The sequence below is a fragment of the Equus asinus genome, chromosome 2 (assembly GCF_041296235.1).
Source record: "Equus asinus isolate D_3611 breed Donkey chromosome 2, EquAss-T2T_v2, whole genome shotgun sequence".
NCBI lineage: Eukaryota > Metazoa > Chordata > Mammalia > Perissodactyla > Equidae > Equus > Equus asinus.
This window is the reverse complement of record NC_091791.1, coordinates 111,674,597-111,701,652: the sequence shown is the minus strand read 5'-3', so window position 1 is coordinate 111,701,652 and position 27,056 is coordinate 111,674,597. Positions and strand designations below refer to the sequence as shown.

The 27,056-nt window shown below is 37.0% G+C and overlaps 1 protein-coding gene across 13 annotated transcripts in view; it reads right to left on the bottom strand.

Annotated features, from left to right (window-relative positions):
* MEF2A (myocyte enhancer factor 2A) overlaps positions 1-26,849 on the bottom strand; it is a 164,302-nt gene extending 137,453 nt beyond the window's left edge. For 4 of the 13 annotated variants that reach the window (XM_070496377.1, XM_044762785.2, XM_070496335.1 and 1 more), the window contains exon 1: positions 26,672-26,831. The gene's annotated coding sequence lies outside the window, so the exon portion shown is untranslated. Of the gene's footprint in view, positions 1-26,072; positions 26,369-26,671 lie in introns of those variants that run through there. The other 9 variants (XM_044762760.2, XM_044762775.2, XM_044762752.2 and 6 more) reach the window with 5 other exon arrangements.
* Between the last annotated feature and the right edge of the window lie 207 nt (positions 26,850-27,056).

Sequence of the window (27,056 nt, the reverse complement as noted above, 5' to 3'; positions counted from 1 at the left end):
TTCTAACCTGCCACGATTCAACCTCTCGATAGCCACGTGTGGTTAACTGCTACCATACTCGACAATGCAGTTTTTCACTGAATATAAAGCTGCACATGAGTAAAATGAAATTCTACAAGGCCAGGCAAAGAACAATGACCAGGATGCTGCAGGCTCAAAAGTTCCTAGAGATTACAAAAGACTGGGGGATGTTCAAATTCTGACCACAGGGAAGAAAGATCTCATTGAAACCTGGGGTAATATCACCCCTTAGTAGCAGTACTAAACTAATCCTAGAGTAAAGGCTACACTAAACCTGCCTGAACAAAGTTTAAAAATAAGTCTTACAATGTTCAAACAGATCACCAAGAAATGGAACAGGCTGCCAAAACAAAATTAAAATCTCTTGAGAGGAAATCAACAAAATCCAGACAACAGTGTGATAAACGTCCAGGAGTCAATCAAAACTCACTAAAGAAAGTAATGTGTGACCCAACCAGGGGGAAAATCTGACAAAAGAAACAGACACAGAAACAAGAGAGATGATATCTTTAAAGACACAAACTTGAAAATATAAAAACTATATTAAAGAATTTAAAGAAAAACAGGAACAAAAAGGAAAATTATTTTGAGAATTAAATGGTTTTCTAAAGACGAAAACTGTACTATCTCTAACAAAAAATCAACTGGATAGACTTAGCAACAGTATAGGGGAAAAAAAATCCCTAAACTGAAGATGTAAAACTAGAAAGCAAAAACAGAAACAAAGAACAGAGCATCAAGGACCTGTGAGAATATCAAGAGCAGCCTAAAAATGGTGTAAATGCAGTCCCAGAAGGATGGGGAAACAGAAAAAATATCTGAAGAAATAAGGCCCAAAGAATTTCCAAGTTTGAGGAAAACTGAACCTATATATTCAAGAAACTCAATGAACAAAAATCAGGTTAAGCACAAAGAAACCCTACAAAAGCACATAATTAACAAACTGCTGAAATCCAGTAATATAGAGAAAATCATAAAAGCAGCCAAAGTGGGAGAAAGACACATTATACCCAGAGGAACAAAGATAAGAATTACTAGACTCCTTGTCAAACATAAAGCAAAAAGTTTAAAACAAAGGAACAAAGCCTTTAAAGTGCTAGAAAGAAAACCCTCTAAACTAAAATCTACATAAAGCAAAAATATTCTTCAAAGATGGAGGGGAAATAAAGACATTTTCAGATAAATAAAAGCTGAGGATCTGTCACCAGCAGGCCTGCACTACAAGGAACACTGAAAGAAGTCCGTCTGGAAGAAAAAGGATAGCAGATCTGCACAACAGAGTAAATCCTAATGTAAACTACTTAGCTAACAACAATGTATCAATATTGGTTAATTGTAACAAATGTACCACATCAATGCAAAATGTTAATAATAGGGGACACTGAACCGTGAGGGAGTAGGGAAGAGGAAAGTATATGGAAACTCTGTACTTTGTTTAATTTTCTGTAAACATAAACTGCTCTAAGAAATGTCTACTAATTTAAAAAGAAATAGAAGATAAAAACCTAGTTTTACACAAAGAGCAACAAATGGTACATATGTGACATTCCTATTTATTTTCTTTTAGTTTTTAAAAGATATTTTGACTGTATAAAGCAAAAGTAGCAATAATATACAGTAGTAATAACATGTAGAATAACATGAATGACAAAAATAGCACAAAGAATGAGGGAAGAAAATTGGAAGTACATTGTAGTAAGGATCTTACATTATTCACAAAGCGATGATAAGTTCAAGATGCATCCTGTAAAACCCTAGAGCAACTAGAGGAAAAAAAGAAATTAATACATAAAACTTATTAATAAGCCAAGAAAGGAGATAAAATGGAATACCAAAAAATATGCAATCCCATGCAGGGAAAGAGGAAAAGGAAATATGAAACAGGTGAGAGAAATTAAAAAACACATAGCAAGATGGTAGATTTAAATCCAACTATATTGAATAATTACATTAAACATATATGGTCTAAATGTCCCAATTAAAAGGCAGAGACTATCAGACTAGATTAAAAGTAGAGACTGTGAGATTGGATACAGATATCTACTTTAAATATAATGATACAGCTACATTAAAATAAAACAGAAATGGATAGTGGGGTCGGCCTGGTGGCGCAGCAGTTACGTACACACGTTCTGCTTCAGCGGCCGGGGTTCACCAGTTCGGATCCTGGGTGCAGACATGGCACTACTTGGTACGCCATGCTATGGTAGGCATCCCACATATAAAGCAGAAGAAGATGGGCATGGATGTTAGCTCAGGGCCAGGTTTCCTCAGCAAAAAGAGGAGGACTGGCAGCAGTTAGCTCAGGGCTAATCTTCCTCAAAAAAAAAAAAAAAGGATATACCATACAAACATTAATCTTAACAAACCTGGAGTGCCTGTATTAAAATCAGACAAAAGGAATATTACCAGATATAAAAAGGACATATATTACAATGCTTAGAGTGTCAATTTATCAGAAATATAGAAAAATCCTAAATGTTTATGCACTCAATAACAGTTTCAAAATACATGAAGCAAATACTGACAGAATCAAAAGGAGAAATACATGAATCTACAGTTAGAGATTTCAATACTCCCTTCTCAAAAACTGGTTAAAAAAAAAAGTAGAAAATCAGTAAAGATATATAAGACCTGAACACTATGAACCAGCCTTACCTACCCAAACACCATAACCAACCACATAAGAATAAACATTAATGTGTACTGTCTTGTGGTACAGTCAACAAGACAGAGCATACGCTGGACCATAAAATAAGACACATAAATTTATAAGAACTGAAATGATACAGAAAGTGTTGTCTGACTACAAAAGAATTAAAGATCAATAACAAAAACATATTGGAAAATTTTTCAAGTACTTGGAAATTACTCTATTTCTAAATAACTCATAGGTCAAAAAAATCAGGAAGAAAATTTAAAACTACATTGAACTGAATGATAACAAAAACATATTATTTAATTATGTGGGGTAGAGATAAAGATACTTGGAAATGTGTAGCTTTTAAGCACTTATGTTAGAAAAGAACAAAGGTTTAATATTACAGTTCTAAATCAGCTTCCACCTTAAGAAGCTAGGGGGGGAAAAAACTACACTGAACTAAAAGTAGAGGTAAGGAAATGATAAAAGTAGAAATTGGTGAAATAGATGAGAGACAAACAATAGGTAAAATCAACAGAAACAAAAGCTGGTTCTTTGACTTAAAGATACCCTAGCTAGACTGGTCAAGAAGAGAGAAGACACAAATTACCAACATCAGGAACTGAAAGAGGAAATTACTACAGATATTTCCAATATTAAAAGCATACTAAGGTAATATTAAGTGCAATTTAACACCAATAAGTTTGACAAATGAAATAGACAAAATTCCAAGAAACATGCAGGTTATCAAAATTGACACAAAAAGAAAGTCTGAATAACTCTCTAATAAATAAATTGAATTCAAAATCAAAAAGCTCCCTACAAAAAACCCACCAGATCCAGATGGCTTCCCTAGTGAATTTTTCAAACATCTAAAGATTATCAGTCTTAGACAAACTCTTCTAACTAAGAGTAAGAGAAAACACTTCCTAACATAAGTAATGAGGCCATCATAACCCTGATGCCAAAAAAAGGCAAGAAAACCACAACGAAAAGAAACTACACACCAATACCACCTGTATACAGAGAGACAATCATCATTAATAAAGTATTAGCAAGTCAACTCCAGCAATATATAAAAAGGAAACTATCAGTACAAGTGGGGTTTGTCTAAGGAATGCAAGGTTGGTTTAGTATTAAAAAATCAATTAATGTAATTCACTACATTAACATACTAAAAAAGAAAAATATATATGATTAATTTCAATAGACGTACAGAAAGTATCTATTCATGATAAAATTCATGGTGGGGGAGGCAGCTCTCAGCAACCTAGGATTAAAGGGAACTTCCTCAACCTTATCAAAGTCACCTACGAAAACCTGCAAGTAATGTGATACTTAACAATAAAAGACTGATTTTTCCCTCCTATGATTGGAAACAAAGCAAGGATGCCTTCTCTCATCATTTCTAGTCACAATTTTAGTGGAGTTCCTAACAAGTGCAATAATGCAAGAAAAAGAAAGGTATCCAGATTGGAAAGGAAGAAATTAAACAGCCACTATTCACACATGACATGAGAACATACACAGGAAATTATCAAAAAAAATCTACAATAAAGTGACTGGAACTACAAAGTGGGCTTTGCAAGGGTGCAGAATACAAGATCAATATATTTTTTCAAGTTGTATTTCTACATATTAGTAATGACAAACGCAAAATTAACCTTTTTAAAAATACTATTCACCTTAGCATCAAAAGTATGAAATATTTAAAGACAAATTTACCAACATATGTGTAACACTATTATCCTGAATACCAGAAAACACTGTTGAGAGAAATTAAGGAAGACCTAAATACATGGAGAGATGTATTATGTTCATGTATCTGAACACTCAATCAACATTATTATGAAACTGATTCTCCCCAAATTGATCTACAGATTCAACAAAATCCCAATCAAAATCTCAGTAAGCATTCTCGCAGAAACTGACAAAAGTAATTCAAAACTTATAACATAGCTAAAACAATTTGAAAAGAAACAAAGTTGGAGAATACAGCATGCTATCATTAGGGAAAAAAACACATAAATCAATGGTACAGAATAGAGAATCCACAAATAAATCCACACACATATGGTCATTTGATATTCAACAAGGGTGCCAAGGTAATTCAATGGGAAAAGGAAAGCCTTATCAACACATGGTACTATTCAACAGATGAATCTTAATATTACCTCATACCACTCATAAAAATTAACTCAAAATGGATCACAGACCTACATGTAAAAGCCAAACTATAACACTTACAAAAGTAAACAGAGAACAACAACAACAAAAAATTCCCCTGCCCCATGTAAGGCAAAGATTTACAAGGTAGGCCAAAAAAGCAGGTAAAATTGACAAAAAATTGAAAAAACTGACAAATAGCACTGTATCAAAATTAAAACCTTCTGCTCTTTGAAAGACACCATTAAGGAGTTAAAATCAAGCTACACACTGGTAGAAAATATTCAAAATACAATGGTGAGAATGGAAAAAAGACTTCTATCCAGAATATATAAAGATCTCTTACAATTCAGTAATAAGAAGACAAACAATCCAATTAAACATAGGCAAGATTTGAACAGACATTTCACCAAATAAGACACGAATACCAAATAAGTAAACGAAAAATGTTTACTATCATTACTCATCAGAGAAATGCAAATTAAAACTATAATGAGATGCCAGTAAATATCCACTAAAATGGCTAAACTTAAAAAGGCTGACAACACAAAGTGTTGAAGAAGAAACAGAGAAACTGCAACTCTCATTGCTGGTGGGACTGTAAAATCATACAACCACTGTGGAAAACAGTTTCACAGTTTCTTAATAAGGTAAATATACACTTATCATATGACCCAGAAATCCCACTCCTTGGTATTTACCCAAGAAAAATGAAAGCATATGTCCACACAAAGGCTTGTACGCAAATGTACATAGTGGCTTTATTCAGAATAGTTCAAACTGAAACCAAAATGTCCATGAAAGGTGAATAGAGAAACTGTGGTATAAACATAGTATAATGGGACACTAGGCAACTGTAAAATGGAACAAACCACTGATAGACATAAACATAGATGAATCACAAAAACATTTGGTGAGGGGGGAAAAAAGCCAGACACTAAAGAGTACACACTGTATGATTCCACTTAGAACAAATATGCAAAATTTTGAGCCACCACCAAAGAACATAGAAAATCCATAACTCACACATTATGAAAGCCACTCAACACCAGAAAGCTATATATACCTAATTAAAAGACTTTTCTGACTTTACAAAGTTAAGACCAAGAACAATCAGCATTATCTTTTGACTCCTAGTTTCCTCATTTATAAAATAGTGTATTAATAGTTCATATATTTCATAAATTTAGTTGTGAGAATTAAATAAGCATATAATGTACTTAGCATAGTGCCTGGCATGGAGTAAGAGCTCAATAAGTGCTAGCTAGTTACTGGGGCTGTTTTTTTAAATCATCATCATCATGATCATTATAATTACTTATGGGGAAACAATACATTCTTAAAGAAATAACCCAGAAAATGGGCCAAAGGTACAGACAGAGAATGTTACTTCAAGTCAACTAATTAACAACATTCCTATTAAAAAGTCATACAGCATTCCTATTAAAAAGTCATCACTTTGTTTAAGACATTGGAAAGGCAAACATTACAGCAAAAGCCAAATCAGAAATTTTGGAATATATTTGGAATTATCTAACATGATACTAAAAATGAAAAAAAAATACTATTAAGGCCATAAAACATATACACAGATACTAATCACAAGAAAGAGTATTTTTAAGTCAGTAAAATTTCACAGAAGCAAGCATTTTTAAGGAATAAAGCACAGATGAAACTAGGGATTGTTCCAATTACAGGAGGTAAGAAAGAAAGATGATACAAACTTTAGTAGGTGTGAACAAAAAGAACAAAGCAGGGTGTAGGATAGTCAGATGGGCAGAGCACAATTATGCACTACCTTGAAAATAGGAAACCAATTGAATTTAATATGAGAAAAAATGGGAAGATAAGAAAAAAGCATTACTAATTGTGTCAACTGGAATAATGCACAATTCCAGCCTCAGTACTAGGTAAGGTTACAAAGCTAGATTCTTATACAATCCCCACTAAAAAACAATCTGTTACATTCTTAACTAGTGAACAAAGAAGGCAGCATTTGTGTCATAATGTGATAGTATACCAATGCCAAGAAATGTCCACTTTCCCCCATGGCCTTCTGCCTCCATCTACATCCCCCATACTACTCATGAGGCACAAAACATCTCTTCACACAGCTTCTGTTTTTTAAAAAAAAAAGAAAGAAAGAAAGAAAGAAAATAGCTTTATTGAGATATAATTCACATACCATACAATTCAGCCACTTAACATATACACTTGAATGTTTTTTATATGCACAGGAATGTGCAGCCATCACCACTAATTCCAGAATATTTTCATCACCCTTAAAAGAAATCCAGGGGGCTAGCACGGTGGTGTAGGGGTTGTGTTCGCACGCTCCACTTTTGGCAGCCTGGGGTTCGCCCAGTTCAGATCCCAGGTGCAGATCTAGGCACTGCTTATCAAACTATGCTGTGGCAGGCAACCCACATATAAAGTTAGGGAAAATAGGCATGGATGTTAGCTCAGGGTTAATCTTCCTCAAAAAAAAGGAAAGAAACCCAGTACCCATTAACGGTCACTCCCCACTCCCTATCCCTACCCTATACCCCAGCCGTAAGCAATGAGGCATCTAATTTTTGTCTCTATAGATTTGCCTATTCTGAACATTTCACATAAAGTGAACCATACAATATATGGTCCTTCGTAACTGGCTTATTTCACTGAACAATGTTTTCAAGATCCACCCATGTTGTAGCATGTATCCATACTTCACCCCTTTTTATCGCCAAATAATATTCCAAATGGAAATTCCAAAATGGAAATACCACATTTTATTCACTCATCAGTTGACGGACTTTTGGACTGCTTCCACTTTTTGCCTATTATGAATAATGCTGCTATGAAACTGGTAAACAAGGTTTTGTGTAGACATATGTGTTCATTTCTAGCTTCTGTTCTTATAATAAAATATTTAGTGTCTTCAGTTTTTCTTTTCAGTAATCTCACTTCATTATTGTATCTAATGACTTCCCCATAGTGATACATGTATCTGATGTTATGCCACAGGTAATTATGTATTTTGGATAAATTCCTAGTACCTATTTTATTCTCCCAAATAATTCATCATTCCCCCAATCTATAATCAGCAACCATACTGACAGTTTTCACACTAACATCTAATATTAATATATATTACATGCTGTGATGATTCTGTCATTCTTCAAGTGGAGGATGTGACTTCTCAAATGCTGAAGTTACATTTGTTCTACCCTCCTAACCCAATCTAAGAACCAACATCCCCAGTATTCCTTCTCAGGCATGTAGTTACTGGAACCTATCACTTTTACGGTCCTCAACCAACCAAACTCCAATAACAAGAAGCACACCTCGTCCAAAAACAGTTTAAAAATGAGCTCACTTTAAAATGTGACACCATGCACTTAACATAAGGCCAAATATACATCACTCTGGTTAAACAGTCTGGTAAACTGGCAAAGTCTGTCAAACAGATGTCCACTTAATAAGGATGTTGGCCAGAATCTAGAAAAAGTTTGGACATTGTATTCATGATATTTTGCAACTTCCTAAAGTTTTGAACTGGAAGAGGCCTCAGAGGTCTCTTTAAGGACACAAACGCTAAAGCTTATAGAAATGAAGTGGAATCCAGGAATAAAAGCCACACTACTAGTCTAATCCACATCAAAATAGGGTTCTACCTATTTAAAACAAATAACAAAAACATCTGAACTAACGATAAAGAAATTCAAAAAATCTTAAAGTTATCTTGAAAGATGCACACCATATTGAGATTTCTCTTCCAAGTAATTTGCTACTTCTAAAGTGCTGGTTTGAACCTTAAAATAACATAGAGGAGCTTCAGATTATCCTCATAGCATCACCTTTGTTTGCACTCTGATATATCTTCTTAAGTAGAAGAGAAGTGGGAAGAGTTATAGCTACTGCCCTAAGAAATGCACATTATCTACTACCTGTTACATCTACAACATATCCTGGTATGTGGCAATTATATATTACTATAATACTTTACTTTCTCTGGTAAGTAGATACATGGGAGTCCATGTGTCAAAATTTCATCTACTGTTATCTCATAGCAGAAAAAAAGCTTGAGAATGACTGATCTAGACCAGCAGGATTAGAGATGACTTAAAGTCATCTCTTCAAAACCTTAGCTCAGTTCAAATCCTAGACTTTGCACTTTGCAAAATCATTTGAAAGACATCAATTTAATGGGTTCATTTACTATATAATTACTGAGAATCTACATGAAAAGAATGCAAGAAGAACTAAGACTAGTGTAAAAACCTTCAATGCAGTGTGTATATGTCTATTGCCTTTAGTATAAGGTCAAATATGATAATTTCAAAAGAAAAAACTTCTAATTGGAAGAAATCAGTTCTTTATGGAGAGCACAGCATTTGGTCTGGCCTGGGGAAGGAGATCAAGAAATGGGATATAGAGGAGAATGAGAAAAGGAGACTCTATCTTTATCCACGTCTCCTACTTCAAAGGCATGTATTCCCATCAATTCCCTTCAAACAATCAAATTAAAGAATGAATCTAGCACTGTGCTTTTTCCTTTTCTTTTCTTTTTTTTTTTTTTTTGAGGAAGATTAGCCCTGAGCTAACTACTGCCAATCCTCCTCTTTTTGCTGAGGAAGACTGGCCCTGAGCTAACATCCATGCCCATCTTCCTCTACTTTATACATGGGACGCCTACCACAGCATGGCTTTTGCCAAGCAGTGCCATGTCTACACCCGGGATCAGAACCGGCAAACCCCGGGCTGCCGAGAAGGAGAACATGCGAACTTAACCGCTGCACCACCGGGCCAGCCTGCATTGTGCTTTTTAAAAAGTGATGGCGAGTATTATTCTTTAGGGAATCAAGCTTTATTAATAAAAAAGGAGAAACACATCATCTTCATTATCTTATATGGACATATTAAAGAAGGCCTTGGTTACTTTCAAGCTTAAAAACTTCCAACAGCTCTTCCTTACCTGAAAAACAAAATCCACACTGCTCAACATTTGAGGTGCTCTACAATCTGACCTCAAGCTCTCTTACACACTTCACCATCTTCTACTTCTGAAAAGCCCTCCAATCTAGCCAAACTGTGTCTGATACACACCTCCCACTTTCCTGTTTTAGTTCTTTTGCTCAAACTGTTTTCTCTATGTAGAGTACCTTTTCCAACATCTCTGACAATAAAACAATATCCAGCTCAAATATCAACTCTTCCACGAAGCATCCCCTGATCACTTCTGAACTCTTCCTTCCCTGAACTCCCTAATCCATTCATTATGTCTACGATTTATACATCACTTGGTAATTAATATAGCATAGTAATTAATGGGGTTTTACCCTCCCTAAACCATTACCTCCTAGAAGCAAACAGTTACATCTTATGTGTGTTTATATTTCAGAATCAAAAGAAGGGGCAAGGAAACAGAGCCGTGTACATTGCTTTGGGGTTACCATATTTACCAGTCGAAAGGAAAAAGGGGACGCAATAAAAAGAAAGAGCCTGTCAAGTGATTAAGACTTGTGAAAACTACGAATAAAAGAAATTAAAGCTCATAAACGAGGTTCCAAAGACAGACAGCTATGCATAGGTGTTGAGAGCCTTTACACATCATTAGAAAGTCAGGTGGAGAATTACAAAGACAGCATCAAAAGCAAAAGGTTTTAATTTATATTATGGAAGATTTTTTATGGTTAAAGTCAATATCCTTTTAATTCTAGTTATTTTTAGAAAAAGAAATGTATAATGATCAATGAAACAAGTCAATTTCTACTCCAACAACATAAAACACTGACAAAAAACTTGTTAATTCTAGGGAAAGAAATGCTTAAAGGTAATAAATATTTTTAAACAAGTAAATTCTAGAAACCAGGCATAAAGAACTTCCATGAGTAATCCCAACTTCACGTTAAATTTCTCATGTTAAAAAGATACAGGTAAAACGCATTAAAGACAGAGAATCAACTAACTTTAGCTATAATACACACTTAGTGCCACCTTATTAAACACAATGTAAGACTGTAGAATCAAGGAATAACAACACGCCTACCATTTACTGTAATCAAAGGACAACTGTCAAGATCACAAAATAAAACTGAGAAAACCAAGAGAGCAGAAAAAGAATGAAGAGAGGCACATGTGGTTTAATTTTCAAAGATGTTAACATCTATCAGTTAAATTCCCAAGTTTACAAGTTAACTTTTCCAAAAACTTCACATCTTAGATTGCTATTAGAATAAAGAAGTACTAAAGAAAGCCCTTAGCTGAATATAGGCCCATAGCTCATTTATGTAATAAAACCAAGGAATTCTCAATATACATTACAGAAACAAACCTTTGAATTAATAACCTTGCTTTACAGAAAAATGCACTTAAGAATCCTGCAATAACCCAGAACCTGTATTCGCATGCTATCAGAATGAAGTAAGAGTATTTTGAATTTAGTTTATTTCTCCTACAAGGTACTTCCTGGAGTTTCTAGCTCACCAGTGGAAGCTGAATACCTATGTCTTTTCCTAAAAGCTTTGTAGCACTGACAGCACATGTCAATAGATTCCGGTTCTCTCTCCCCCAAAAATAGAGACTTCAGTGAGGACAACAGTGATAGCATATCTAAGTAACTCTAAAAATATTCCCCCAAACCATATGAGAAGACAAGAAAGGAAAAGGAAATTCTACATAAAACGACTCTTTCAGCATAGTCTGAAAACAAAGAATGCAGGCATTGCAGAACAACGGTGAGTGAAAACAGAAATATCACCAAATCACAGTACTTGATTTCTCAGGCTGTCACACCACCTCCACTCAGCCACGAGGCTTGGCGGCATGGAGGCTAGCAAAGGGGCCTAAGGGTCATGTGCAAGGACCACCAAAAATATTAAACCCATCCTAAGTCTAAAAATACTGGAAAAGTGTCTGGGCAGACCAGAACACAGACTATAGGAAGTCAGTTCAAAGTTCTGGTGATTTAAAGGAACAGGTGCCATTTAAGGCACTAGCTGCCATGTCAAGGGGCACAACTTTGCAACATATAGCTTCTTGGGGAGAAAACAGGCAAAAGGAAGGGAGAAGTGTCCTTTGGCAACTGGATGGCAAAGGGAAAAAAAAAGAAGAAAATTTAAGGTCTTGCAAGCAGACCAAAGAGAACCATAAAACTGGAAGTGTCACAACCCTTCTCCAACCATTACAACAAAAACCACTGAAGTAACAGGACTGTGAGAAGGGCATCATTAAACTAGGAATACTGTAAAACACCCCAATACTATGAAAATGAACAAAAGAAAAGTGTAATTCAGAAAATGAGGAAAGAGAATTTAACAAAAATCAACTAAGAAAAACTCTCTATGAAAAACAACCTCAAAGCAGAAAAAAATTTTCAGTCAACATTTCAAACAAATATATTCAAACAAGTATTTGAAGATATGAAAACCACTTTGAATCAGAAATTCAAAAACTAAAACTAAAAATGTACAAAATACAAAGAGAAATTTTAAAAGCTGACTGAATTCAAAAAAGAAATGGAAAAAAATTTAAAAAGTATTAGAGAATGAAAAATAAACTGCAAGGCACCCAAGGGAGAATTGACTCAAATAAAAATCAGCTACCACAGTCCACTACATGTGCTAAGAGCCACATCCATCCACATCTGGTGTTACATTTCATCTGATTTCAGATAACTGTCTATCCACCACTTCACAATAAATCACAAGCCCCAACTCTTCCAACACATGTAAATATAAGCAAACTCCATGTCTTTTTCATAGTTAACTGCCATATTTACTACGTTTTTATTTATTACTTAACCATTCAATACATCTAAAACCATGCTGCTATTTTAAATAGGTTTATTAGGTTCCCATCCTTTCTTTCAAGTGTGTCATTAACAAAGTTTTCAAGTATTGTTCCCCTAGCTCCACTGATCCGACAAACTTTATGGTTTTTATTGCACAACTTTGCATAGCACGGTGATATTTAGGAACACGCATGCCATGTTATAGTAGAACTGTCTAGATGTGTACATGTGAGTTAGTATATATATTTATATACATAAATATAAATATATATATTTCTTTGCTTATATATGTTCCTTGGCTCTCAGATAGCCCAGAGTCAATGACACCCCAGTAGCAATGAGCACACCTAGCACCCAGATCTTGGTCTCTAATTGCCATCCTCCAATAAAAGGAGCCAAGGCTCTTTGGAAAAGGGGATGATTGCAGGGTTGGAACAGGTAAAATACAAGATGAACCTGAAATTTCTTGTAGTACCAGAAAGCAAGGAAGTTCTCAAAAAAGGATGGAGACATGTTAAAAGGACACAAGACGGGCCAGCCCAGTGGCACAGTGGTTAAGTTCGCACATTCCGCTTCAGCAGCAGGGGGTTCGCCGGTTCGGATTCCTGGTGCAGACATGGCATCACTTGGCAAGCCATGCTGTGGCAGCCGTCCCACATATAAAGTGGAGGAAGACGGGCACGGACATTAGCTCAGGGCCAATCTTCCTTAGCAAAAAGAGGAGGATTGGCAGCAGTTAGCTCAGGGCTAATCTTCCTCCAAAAAAAAAAAGGACACAAGAGTCAACCTGAAGGAGCTTTCAATGGACAATCTGAACAATAAAATAAATAATGATAGCACCAGATTATAAAGTAAGTATCTTTGAGTCTATACTGATGTAAATAAGTGACAGTAAATAAATAAAGAAGGGATATCTCTTCATTATGGAAGAATTTCAACAATAAATGAGAAAGGAACAAAAAACCTACAAAAATCACCATTAGATAAATATTACAGTAATAACTGTTGCAGATAAGTTCCATCAATGGATGCTAAAATGAATAGGAGAATTGAGGAGAAACAAGAAATTAGCATAGTCTCAACATATTTCCCTCAGGATATTTATCATTTTCAAAGAGAAAAACTGTGACAATGGAGAAACCAGCAGAGGCTACCTTAATTAAGTGATAAAGATTAACGTCACCGGTAATAAGACACTGACATCACATATCCTGATATAAAATGTGCCTCCTGATATATCTTTACTTCAGTAGTATTATTGCCAAAAATGAAAAATCACAAATTAATTAGAAGAAAGCATCAGAGAAACCCAAATTGAAAGATTTTCTACAAAATAATGACGAGTACTCCTCAAAACAATCCAGGTCAAAAAAACAGAAAAAGAATGAGTTAATATCACAGATTTGGAGACTAACACAACAAATAAATGCAATGTGGGATCCTGGATTGGATCCTAGAACAGAAAAAGGTCATTAGGAAAAAAAATTGATGAAATTCAAATAAGGTATTTAGTCAAAAGTATCATTTCAATATTAATTTCCCGGTTTTGATAATTACACTATGGTTATGTAAGTTGTCCAACATTAGTGGAAGCTGGGTAAAGAGTATACGCAAACGCTCTATATTATTTTTGCAACTTTTCTCCATGTCTAACATTATTCCACAATAAAAAATTTTTTTCTACTGAGGGGAGTACAAAAAAAGAAATGCTCATTAAATGATTAGTTTTCATAAAAATTTACTTAGTAAATTATAACTCCAATGGCAATTCAAATATAATCCAACAACAACGTTGTTCCAATGTTAATATCCAATTCATTATACTGGGAAGAACAGATAAATGCTGCAATACAATTATTTGTTGAGACATAAATGGCAGAAGGATATGCAAAGTTCACTATCACTATATAAAGTTTTTAAACATGAGAAACACTATACATGTTTAGCAATATATATATATGTGTAGTTAAAAAAAATGAATGAGAAAGGTAAATCCTTATTTAAGATAATGATTACTGCTGAAGAAGGAAAAAGGACAATAGGACTGAGATATCTACTGCATTCATCCTGCTAGTATTCATCACACTATTCACTCTAAATTTTGTATGCTGGATGTATTTCATAATTTTTAGCCACTACTGAGGAATACTGACATTTTTAGCTATCTGGAGCAATTAGTCTCCTGCTTTGTTTAGAAAAAATATTTTTGTTGTGGGGTCTTTTTGCTTTGTTGTTTGGTTTTTAACTTAAAACAAACTTACTGAGAACACAGTATGTGAAATTTTTCATTTCTATTTTCCAAGACCAAACACTGAAAACCTTGAGATCATCTAAAACAGGGTCCTCTGCCTTAGAGAAGACATGTCCTTAAGGTTTTTTTTTTTTAATAGATAAATCCTCTCAGTTCCCTGACCACTTCATACCTTCACTTCCATTTCTCTTCAAACACCCATTCCACGGCCAAATCCTTAGGCTTTGTCATTATAAGGAACTGCTCCACTTCTGATAGTAAATTATATATCCCACTCTCTGACTGTACCTCTTTATCCTTCCAGGCACTCTCTCACAAGTCAACTCCTCATCTTCCTCTCAAGCCTGCCCCTCCTCCTCTGCTTCCTATTTCAGTAAACTGCCCATTCATTCCCTCAACTGCCCAAGCCATAAACCTAATCATCACCATCAACTCCTCTCTCTTTCACCTTCCACATATCCTCCACCACTGAGTCCTTTAATTCTACTTTCAATATACCTCTCAATCTACCTATTTCTTCAATGCTCATCCCACTCCCATAGTACAGGCCACCTTACCCCTTGTAACTAATTTGTTGTAACACACTCCTAATTATTCTCCCTGTCTACCAATTTTAATTCTCTCCAAAGAATGCTCCACAGTGCAATTAGTATTATCTTTTTAATTAATTCCCTTCCAGGCTTAAGACATTTCCATTTTCCCTAGAATAAAGTACAAATTCCTTAACATAGCTTAAGGCTCTTCATACACCTGCCCTCGCTTATGCTACCTGATCCATCCATACTGTACTCTTTGAGCTTCTCCAAGCAATCCAGGCTCTCTAAGTGTATCTCCTGTCCTTAAGACAGGTCTGGTAAACTCTACCCATCCTCTTCACGAGGCTAAGTCCTATTCACTCTTCAGGCTTCAGGCTAAGTTGAAGGTGTCACTTTCTCTGCGATAAATTTTCCTGGTCTCCCTGAAAGCAGGTTACTCACCCCTTTTATGTGCTCCTATAGCACTCAGCACTGTACACATCAAGCAAATAGCCAAGGGGACTATAAACGCATTTATGTCCATACTCCCATCGGACTGTGAAAACCAAACCTGGTCACTGATACTGCTCATCACCTAGCCCAGTAGACTGAATGAATAAGGTAATGAAGACCAAACTGTGAAATAAACTGCCAAAGTAACACAATGCTTACAAAGAATTAGAACCCAATGACTCCTGGCTCAGATGCACAATATTCTTTCCACTATACTTTGGGGCACTTAATTTTACTTTCATAAACAATTCAATATTAATTAGGTATAAAGCATGTAACACAGAGTTAAAAAGGATCTCGATATCATCTCATTTTATAATTAAAGTGATACCCAGACAGGTTACTACTTGCTAAGGAACAAAACATTATAAAACAGCAATGCCAAGATTAGGCATTTTGATGTTCTTTAATTACACACTTTAATCTCAGAAATGAGATTTTTAAATTTTAAAGTTGAAAAGTTTTAGCTTTTCATTTCTTCTAGGCTAGTAAAATTATTAAAAACAGAACAAATGAATCACCAATTCACTTAAAAGTTTGTACAAAATTACCTAAAATATTATAACAAGCATAAGAATCTTTAATTATGGTATAAGAGTAATAAAGATAATATTGAGTCATTATTCTAATTATACATTATAAACAACATATGAGTATCAACTATGTTCAAGGCACTATGGAACAGATTCACAATACACAAAGAGATATAAAAAACAGGATTCCTACTCCCAAGAAGCTTTTTGGAAAGCAAGACCTAACCACTAGAGAATTAGAAAAACTGGGTGAAAGTAATCACTTCAACTGTTAACACTTTCAAAGGAAAAGACTTTCTTCTAAGGAGTTTCAGGAATGTACAGAGAAATTACAATCTACTGGCTGAGGAATCACCATAAACTCAAAATTTCTTAGCTTGGTGGTCAGCTCAAAGGGCTCTAAAACACTGAAACTTCAGTATCAACAACATACTTACTACCCAGTTCTTGGTTTCTAAATACTCTTACCGAATAAAAAGAAACCAGAACTCCTCAAAGAAATGGCTGATTCTAGGACAGCAGCAGGAAAAGCAGAAGATGAGCCTGGACCATCTTACAGTCCCAAAAGTTTGGAACTGCTCCAAAAATGAGAGGAACATGTCAAAACAATCAATGAGTTAAGCTGAAGGAACTCCCACTGACCAAACGTGGGTTAATCTGGAACATCAAAATGAATACTGACAGATAATAGAGTACAACCTACTTAATAAAAAGGAACCTATGAAATTATATCAATGTTAAATAAGCAAATTAGAATGAAAAACTCTTCTTTACAATAGAAAGAATGCCAACTAATAAATGAACAAGGAACAATAGTTAGAAAAACATCATTTTGGAACCACTGTGTAAATAACTGATTCAGGCAAGAATCATCAACGAATGCTAAAACTACTATGTAAAAATTGTTGGGAGGACAGAATATTTACATAGTCTCAAAGAGCCTCCCCACAAATTGTTCAATAATTACAAAGAGGACAATGATAACTTTTACCTGGAGAAAACTGGCAGGCTAACCTTAACTACGTGATGCAAGTAAACATCACCAACAATGGGTAAATCTGACATCATATTGCCTCCTGATGTGACGCATTGAGGATATATCATCACTTATGTGGTATTCCCGCCAAAAATGCATAACCTGAATCTAACAACAAAGAAGCAATATGACAAACCCAAACTGATGGACATCCTACAAAACAATGAGCCTGTACTCTTTAAAATTATTAATGTTAGTGGGTGAGGAATTTGAGTGCAGCTTAATGTAAAAAAACCTATGAATGATAGGAAAAAGAAAAAAAGCTGAAAGGCTGTTTCAGATTAAAGGAGTGAAGAGAGACGACAACTAAAATACAATGGAAAATACTGGACTAGAAAAATGCTATTAAAGGATATTATTAGCACACTTGAAGAGATATCAACATGAAGTGTATATTAAATTATAGTATCAAGATTAAATTTCTTAGGGCTGGCCCAGCGGCACAGCAGTTAAGTCCCCATGCTCTGCTTCAGCTCAGATCCCAGGCATGGACATCACTTATCAAGCCATGCTGCAGCAAGCATCCCATATATAAAATAGAGAAAGATGGGCAGAGATGTTAGCTCAGAGCCAATCTTCCTCAATAAATAAATAAATAAATGTCTTGAATCCACCACACTCTGGTTATGCAAGAATATGTCTTTGTTCTTACAAGCTATCAGCTGAAGCATTTAGGGGTATAGGATCACGATGTGTATACCTAGTCTCAAATGGTTCAATAAAAGGGCCAGCCCCGTGGCCAAGTGGATAAGTTCACGTGCTCCACTGCGGTGGCCCAGGGTTTCGGTGGTTCAGATCCTAGGCGCGGACATGGCACCACTCGTCAGGCTATGTTGAGGCGGTGTCCCACATGCCACAACTGGAGGGACCTGCAACTAAGATATACAACTATGTACAGGGGGGATTTGGGGAGATAAACCAGGAAAAAAAAAAAAGATTGGCAACAGTTGTTAGCTCAGGTGCCAATCTTTGAAAGAAAAAAGTGGTTCAATAATAAAAATAATTCTAATAGGAAGAGGAAGAAAAAGGAGAAGAGGGAAAAAAAGAGGAAGAAGGAGAGTAGGAAAAAGGAGATCTACAGAGTGGATTCCTGCTATTTCATTACAATACGTGATATGTTCAATGACATTATATGTTTAATACGTGGTTTCCTTGTTAGCAAAGTACACAGTGCACTAACGCAGCACTTCCATCTATTCCATGTATGCATCTGTGATGCTTTGCCTTAGATGATATGCCTTTGACTTTAACCAAATAAATTTGCACCTCTGGCATACTCCAGAAGATGTAATCAAGGAGCTTCAAAGTGTAAAGAAAATAAAATAATAATATCTGTTGCCGGACTTTGGGGCCACTCTGCAAATACAACGAATGATAAAGCCAATGTGCCAAATGTTAACAATTGGTGAATCTAGGTGACAGGTATATGGGAGTTTATTGTACTAGTCTTGCAACTTCTAAGTTTTTCCAAAACAAAAACTTAAATAAAAAACTTCTACCAATACTAAAACTTTTTGCTTTGGGGAAAGTGAGCCATTTCTGAATAACAAAATCTTAACTCCCAGATTCTTCTTTCCTTTTCCCTTCATAATCCATGTCAAATTAAGTTTAACACCATTAAGAGAAAGATGTTCAGTATCAAAATAAACATTTTGCTAAAGTAGTCCCCAACTTGCAAGTGTTCCAAAATGGGATATGCCCATTTGTAAGTCAGCTGTTTAGAATGTGGAGTGACTTTTCATTATTACAAATAGTGGTTGGTTCCTTAATGATGGCCACAAAAGTTCTCTGCTAAATCTTCGTTAGCAATGCAGTTGAATTAGTATTGTATTTCATGTATACTGTGTTAAATTGTATAGAGTACCCTCCTGTTAGCCTTTCTGAAATAATGTAAAATTAGCTGGATAAGCTGAACGAAGAGAATGGAGATGTTGGTTAGTAAGGAGCAACCAGTAACTAATTACAATTTCTAACACAGTTTTTACAGGGATACACATTTCAAACTGGAAATATAGCCCTCAGACAAGATGTCTACTCAATGCCCAGTGAGAAGGCAAAATGGAATCACAGGAAATGCCACTTGTGCTCAACAGCTCTGGGATTCCTGCCCTGACCCAGAATGCTGATGACAATATGTTAATATGTACTGAAAACAGAAAATGCATAATGTAGTATTTTATAGTCTGGAAAGTATCTACAATTTTTAAAATCTGATTTGGGAAAACTCATTTGTGTGGTTGGTCATTTTAGTTGCTTAGGACAACTTCTACTCAATTCAATGTTAACTGAGCATTCACTATGCACAATGATAAACTGGCGGGCAGTGAATATACAAAAAGAGCAAGACAGTCTTTGACGTAGGAACTGAGCCTAGCAGCAGAGAATGACATCAATTACAATACTCTAAATATTCTAAAATGGGACTTCCTCTACAAATAGTGTATATATGAAGAACAAGGAGGAAAAGCTTTGTCTAGAGACATTAAAATTGGTATCTCAGATGACATACAAGCTACAGCTTAAAAGAAAACTAGTTCAACAGGTATATGAGGGAGGATTCCAATCCCTGGTAAAAACATGAACAAGGATACAGAAGCATTCATTCAAGCATTTACTGTCTTCCAAGTGCCAGGCAGTGTGCTAAGGCCTAGAGATACAGCTATCAGCAAGAGACAAGACTTCTGCCTTCATGGACTTTACATTCAGGCAACAGAGAAAGACTATAAATAAGCAATAACTAAAAAAACAAGATATGTACAAATTATAATAAGTGTCTTGAAGGAAATAAACAAGACGTGTGAAAACAAGATGTATAAGAGAGCACCTAATGGAGTGCAACATTAAACAGGATGCTCTGAGTGAGGAAGTGAAATTTGGGCCAAGTTTCAAAAGGTTTGGCCATGCCAGCTTTAAGAGCATCTCAAGCAGGTAATTCAAAAAGTGCAGAAGACCTTAAAATAGGGAAAGACAGAGAGTTTAAAGAACACTGAGAGGCCTGTGAGGCTGGCATCCAATGAAAGGAGAACAATGAGGAGGAGACAGAACATTCAGGGCCATTAGGACCATAGAAAGGAGTACAAGCTTTATTTCAAGAGTAAAGTCATTAGGAAATTTTTAAGCAGAGAAATGACATGATTTACACTCTTAAAATGATCCCTAGGGTTGTCGTGTGAAGAAAGAACTTGTGAGGAGCAAGAAAAGAAACAAGAAGCTAAGCTGGGAGGCTATTGCAGTAATTCATGCAAGAGATAATGATACCCTGAAATAAAGAGGTGGCAGTGAAGACTGAGAGCAGTGGAGTAGCTCAAGATAAATTCTGAGCATGGAACAGGGGGTGGGGATGGAATGGATTTGAGAGAAAAGAAAAGAATCCAGAATGATATCTGAAGTTTTTTGGCTTGAATATTGCCATTTACTTAGATGGGGAAAGCCAGCAGAGACCCCAGAGTTTGGGGTAGGAGGGAGGGAGAAGGTTGAGGGAGAGGAATAAATAACTATATTTTAGTCATATGGCTAATATTGTATTTAAGATTCCAACTAGATTTCCAAGTGGATATCAAGCTCAGGAAAATTCTGGGCTAGAAAAAAAAGTGGGAGACATCATCATGAAAATAAATGTCCTTTTCAGGGAAGAGCAAACAGCTGGCCTTAAGTGGGTCATAGAAACTAAAGTATAGCAGCTGACAATGAGCCTGGAAAGATAGGATAAAACTGTATTAGTAAGTGAACCATGACTAATAATGGCAATAGCAGTAGTAGGAATGACAGTAATAGTAGGAGAAAAAAATTATTGCATTTTAGGTACCAAGCACTCTGGTAAAGGCTTTATAACATACATCTCATTTAATCCTCTCAACAACTCTGTATCATTATAATTACTATTTTATACATTGAGCCTCAAGAAAATGGAGAACTTGCCAAAGAACACAAAGTGCTAAAGTGAGTATTCTAACTTAAGCAGTCTGATTTTAGAGGTCAATCTCTTATCCCTTAAATTACTGCCTCTACTAATTTTATAGGCCTTCATAGCTTTTCTTAAAAGATTGACATTTAGATCTGAATTTCAGAAATATAATTCAACTCTTTATGTAAAAGACAGATTGCTAGGGGTGGGGATAAGAGGTGAGACAGGTAAACAGTATTAGCCAATGCAACAGCACCTTGTTTTTTCTGTTTGTTTTTGTGAAGAAGATTGTCACTGAGCTAACATCTGCGCCAATCTTCCTCTACTTTATGCGGGATGCCACCACAGCATGGCCTGATGAGCAGTGCTAGGTCCAGGCCCAGGACCTGAACCTGCAAACCCAGGGCCGCCAAAGCAGGGCATGTGGACTTAACGACTACACCATGGGGCCGGCCCCAAGAGCACCTTGTCTTAATAAGCCAAAAGTTATAAATTATCTTACCAGGTTAAAGGAAGAGTATTTTTTTGTTCCAAGGGTCACAAATCATACCTCAAACTAATCTAAGTCAACCTGCATGTGTATGCTACTGGAAACAAAAATAACCTGGTAAAAAGGTCCAGCTCATGCAGTATAAATTTACCACCTACTACCAAAATATTTCTTAACAAAAACTTCATTGATAGTTGAACTTTTTTTTAAGTTCATAGATAAAAGTTTATATTTTTGTATAAAGAAGAAAAGAAAATTACTACTCATTCAAGACAATCATAAAAAGATGTGCCATGGTTGATATTTATTAGAAATCTGATCTACTAGTGTCTATTTTCCACCCATATAATGATTCTCTGGCTTTCAGTATTAAACTGATGAAGAAGGAAATTATCTGTTGTCATACACCAATGTTCAAACATTTGGTATACCACTTCACAGACCAGCTAATTTTTTAAATTCATACGCTTATGATCTCATCTCAAGTGATTACTAAAACAATTCTATATTGAATAAAATATTAAGTTCACTAAATATAAATTAAATTCAGTAAACACAAATAATTATTAAAATCAGTAAATAGATATATAAAAAAGATAGTATTTATTAAATATATGCCAACACACATCCCGTGCTATGCATGAGACTTATTAATGAACAAATGAGTTTATACTCTTAAGTATAATAAACTGGACACAGGGTCCATTTATTATAGACTATACAAAGCATACACAGATAAAATCATTTAGTTCCACAGAGCACGTAACAATGAATTATTAAAAAATTATAGATTATCTACTAAAGAAAAGCTATTTTTAAAATACACCTATTTCAGATAGGCTATAAAAATATTTTTCTAATTTCAAGTTTTAAATACCGTATCTTGAAGACAACTCCTACAGACAATTCCCAAAACACATTATTTCACTGAAGAGTAGGGAAAATACTTATATTTACCTTTGAATTTTTTTAATATTGGGGGAAATTATGGAGTTAGAATCAAGCAATGATTGCAGATCCAAAACCTAAGGGAGGGGCGAGCTCTGTGGCTGAATAGTTAAGTTCACACGCTCCGCATCAGTGGCCCAGGGTTTCACTGGTTTGGATCCTGGGCATGGACCTAGCACCGCTCTTCAAGCCATGCTGAGCTGGCATCCCACATAGCAGAACCAGAAGGACATACAACTAGAATATACAACTATGTACTGCAGGGTCTTGGGATAGAAGATGGAAAAAAAAAACACCTAATATAGAACAGCCAACTAAACATTTTATGTATAATCTGACAATGAATTCAAGATGCCAGGATATTTTATCCCAAACAAATATACGAACATTCTCCTGTATTTATACATTATATGAAGTCCTTTTGACCACAGGTACTGGGCAGAGTACCTACATAATCTTCATAGGAAGGAAAGGAAGTACAGAGGAAGGGATAAAGGGAGATCAGACAATATGGGTTTTTGCACACTAAGCTTCAGGCAGTGTGCTAGGAACTTTCACACCCATTATTTCATTTAATTCTAACATTTCCACAGGACAAGTAGCGTAATTCCTTCCCATTTTATGGAAGCCGTCTCATAATTTTGTCAGAGGTAGAGCTGGGATCTGAACCAAGATCTGATGACAAAGTGAAGCAGCCTTCCTTTGTGAGAACTTGCAAATCAGTACAACATATTAAAGTGCTCTTTTGCAGGAGATTATCCAACTGGAAGACTGATTTGATCTTCCATATTTACACTTCTCTTCTTAAAATTGAGAGGGCACTCACTCACTTACTAAAAACATTTACAAATTTTCTTTCTAATCTAGAAAAAAGCAATATTGAACATTTTTAATCCACAAAGCAGTATTTTCATTGCCCGATCACTGACAAAAGAAAATTTCAGCCAGACTTTGTCACATTCACATGCACCATGAGTATATCCTCCAAAACAAAAAACGGGGATATGGTCTGATTACAAGACAGAATATATGAAATTAGAAATGCCCGCAGAAAATCCAAGACCATCATCATTGTATGTTACACTAAATTCCTCTTGCTAGACTAAAAGCAGCAAAGGGAGAAAGAAAGGTGGCTTTCCAAAACCTGACTGACCAACATGCTACTTCCCAATAACCAATTCGCTTATGGCTTCCTCCTCCTAAATCAGAACACAAATCTACTAAAAAGATTTAATTGAAATATTTCAGACGTCAAAATCATCTTCTAACAAACATTTTCATAATTATTTAACCACCCTCAGAATACACTTTGATATCTCTCTCTTGATAACCAAACAATGAGTGGTGTTGCTACTGCTTGAATATTAATAAAATTAATATTAACCTGCACTGCACTCTAAATGGAAAAGCTATAATGCAACTGCTTTGAAAATAAAACATCACCACTTGAAACAACTCACTATTTTTAAAAGCTTATTCCCAATTGCATTTACAAAAAACAAACCTTTTCACACATACCCATTAAGGAAACATAAAAACTCTAAGAATATGGAAGAAGACTATTCTCAAACCATAATTCAACATGGTGACATTACAATTATTATTTCTGAGCCCCAATGAGCTATCTTTCTTCCACTGAACACCCCGTATCCCTCACTCACTCATTCCCCTCAACAATTAAAAAAAAAACTTTTGCAGAGAAGTAATTTAAGGAGTTAAATATTATTTTATCATCTTTGTGCCAAAATAAATAAACCCATAGTTTTATATATAACAATAGTGTGATATAAATAAGCAAATAATTGTGTTTAGAGAGGTCACTATTACTTCACAATCACTGACTGCTTTAGTAAATAAGTTTCTACTGGAAGCACTCTTCCAACAGACCTGTTAACCTAAAGACTAAGTCTACAAAGTATTCAAATCATTAGTTTTAGCTCGTTACAGTATTTTCATTATAACACCATTATCACAACTTTTTTTCCTCCCTCTCCAAAGCCCCAGTTCATAGTTGTATATTCTAGTTGTAAGTCCTAGTTCTTCTACGAGAGCCACCACCACAGCATGGCTACTGACAGATCTTTTTACAACAGTACTCACTGAGAATTAAAAGGGATTCCAGAAGCAATTCGTGCATCATTATACAGAACAAACTAATCTTAATATTTTATATAACACATAACATGTGTTCATTACATTTGACATAAAGTCTAACTAAAGCTGGCATCTGCTTTAGTGAAAACACTTTTGACTTTTTCCCTAAACAAAAGTTGCCATTCACAGGAAAAGAATTAAGAGTCAAGACTGAGCCCTCCAAAAATATAATCCCCCAACAGAACCCAAAAATGTACTCATGAAAGCCATAATAACACAATATAGTTACTTTACCCTCACTTTCTAAATTCATATTAAAATAAATACCATTTTTGTGTTTTCAAAAAAAACTTTAAACCTATTTTGTTTACCTTTTCCACAGACTGTTCAAGTACTGCCGAGGTAACAGATTTTAAAACTGACAACTGGAGTACTTGGCAGTTGCCAAAACAACACAGCTGGATTCTTAAAGGGAAAGTACTCGTGTAATGTACACCTAATTACAGCTTCAGAGAACCTTCTCTTACACAGTAAGAGACGACACAAGGGAAACCTGCTGTGCTAAAAACAACTTGAATAACTTTAGACAGTATTTGTTTAAAAATATACATACTATTGTTAACTCATCACAGCAGGCCTTTCCAATTGCACATTTTTGGAACTCCAATCTTGTAAACTAAAATGCAGGTTAACACTATGCTGCTATTCTGCAATCTACACTCATGGTTCCTTACTGGACCCTGACAGAAGGCTCGCTTCACAGTGCAGGTCTGAGAAACATTTTTACGGTTACACTTCCACGGAAAAAAAAATTTTTGTTTTTCTAATTCAAGAACGCTCACCTTTTCCAAACTTGTTTGCACTACCTCACCTGCTAATTCAACCCTCGCCGTTCAAAGACTGATGCTATCGCACTAAAAAGCAAAGTTTCTAACACACGAAACCTTCCCTGCGAGCCGCGATCTACTCGCAAGTCCGGAGGCAGCGAGGGGTGCCCAGCGCACCCCTCCGTCCCCACGCTATAGTCCTGCACGCTCCGGCGTCCGCACCCGCAGGTGCCCCCGGCCCCGCCACCTCCCTGGCCGGCCCCAAATACCGCCCTGGCCACTGACACTGACACACACACACACACATACACACACACACGGGGAGTTCGGACCGAAACGTTCCGCCCCGTTAGACCAACCTCTCAAAGGAGAAGTGGGGGAAGTTCTTCAAGTCCAACAACAGCGCAGAATGCCCCCCGCACTAGGGGTCAATCCCTCCGGGGAGACTCCGGCCTCGGAGGGCAGGACGAGGGAAAGGGCCCTCGGGCGTGCCGCCCAGGAGAGGCTCCAGCCCCCAGGGAACTCCTTCAACTTTGAAGGAGGCGACGTCCACCACCGCCCCCCAGCCCCAAACGCGGTGGCGCCCGGGGAGGCTCCTCGCGCCCAGCCCGCGCTGCCGAGCCTCCCCCGCCGGCCCGCGGCGCCCATCAGCCCCGGGCCCGCCCTAGGGGCACCCCGCCCCCACCTCCACGGGCGCCGCGCCCCTCGGCGCCGACCCCGACGCGACCACCCCTCGCCGCCTCCCCGCGCCCCGCCGCCGCGCGCCCGCGACCTCGGCCCCCTGCCAGCCGGATGCCGCCTGGTCCCGGCGTCCCCGGCGCCCTGCGGGCGCCGCTGCTCGGCCGCGCCGCCCCCCGCCCCAGCGCCCCCCAGCCCCTACCCGGCCCCCTCGCTGCGACACCGCCCCCTCTGGCACCGCCGGCCCCGCAGACGGAGCCCCGCCGGCCGCGGCCCTCACCGTGTCTCCGGCGCAGCTAGCGGGCGCGCACACGCTGCAGCCCCGGCCCGCCACCAGCGCTCCGCGCCGACCGGAGCCGCCTCCTTCAGCCCGGGACTCGCCGGGACATCCGCGCACGGATCCCCACACCGGGGCTATTTTTAGGAGACAGGCCCCGGCCAGACCGGAACTCGTTCCTGTCGCTGCGCGTGCGCACTACGCGGACGGCGCTCAGTGTTCCTCCGCCAGCCTCGCCTTTCCCTCCCTTCTCTGGGGCTGCTTTTCTCCCTTCTCCCGTGAGGTTTCTGTTCAGAGCTGATTTATCATCTTGGTGAGCCGTAGAGTACTTGGAAGGGGAAAGACAAGGGTGTGGGCAAATAGTGTCACACTGTTTGGAAGCGAGGGG